Source organism: Penaeus monodon, chromosome 29 (assembly GCF_015228065.2).
Source record: "Penaeus monodon isolate SGIC_2016 chromosome 29, NSTDA_Pmon_1, whole genome shotgun sequence".
Classification (NCBI taxonomy): domain Eukaryota; kingdom Metazoa; phylum Arthropoda; class Malacostraca; order Decapoda; family Penaeidae; genus Penaeus; species Penaeus monodon.
The window spans coordinates 12,406,633-12,407,445 of NC_051414.1; the positions used below are offsets into that span (position 1 = coordinate 12,406,633).

The 813-nt window shown below is 40.3% G+C and overlaps 1 protein-coding gene across 1 annotated transcript in view; it reads right to left on the reverse strand.

Moving 5' to 3' along the window:
- The window catches only part of LOC119591962 (TLC domain-containing protein 2-like), a gene marked incomplete in the record, with an annotated part of 36,123 nt that overhangs the window by 33,635 nt on the left and 1,675 nt on the right, over nucleotides 1-813 (reverse strand).

The following is an 813-nucleotide window of genomic DNA, read 5'->3' on the forward strand; positions in this document are numbered from 1 at the left end:
AGATTGACTGTGGTGTGTGTGTCCGCGCGCGCGTGTGCATACATGTGTGCCTGTGGTTCTGGTTTTGCTTCCGGTCTACATAATATTCGTTTGGTTTTGAGATTCCAGGCAATTCAAGTCTGGCATACATTACAGAACAATCCATTTTGCAACTCGAGTAGAACAACTATTGGCAAAATGATTCTCCAGAACTATGGAAAATAACTTAAGCATAAGGTAAGCTCTTGCATAAGCTAAGAAATCTTCCCAAACAATCAGATATCATAATTTGTGGAATCACTTGCAATAATCGATCTATTCATCAATACTGATAAAACAATTTCGTTACATTGCACAGTATCCCATTTAAAATCGTCGTAATATATCAGCCTAATACCGTTACGTAAATCTCTGCATAACGGTTAAGTATAATTAACTCTTATTTGCAAAAAGGGCATTTTTTTTATCTTAGTCTTCGTGAATTACATGCACATTGTCACATATTTCAACTGATTGTAGTCTTTAAATTGCCTCCCCTCCTCGATTTCCTCGCAGAAATGTGCCGCACTACGGCAGTTACATAACTTTCGTTAGGTCGCATCGCTGACCTTACGTAACTCCATCACTCATGAACGTGTCTGTCTCATTGTTCCCCTCTAGCCTTTTGACGTCTTTGAAGATGTCAGATCGGCTTGAGGTGGATTGGTACAATGTGCTACCCAGCTGGTCGGCATGGTACAGCTGTTTAAGTAATCTTGGTAACAGAGCCTAACGGATTAATTTTATTGTTGACAGCCTCGTGTAGGAATGCGAGTTCGAGAAGAGAGGGGGTAA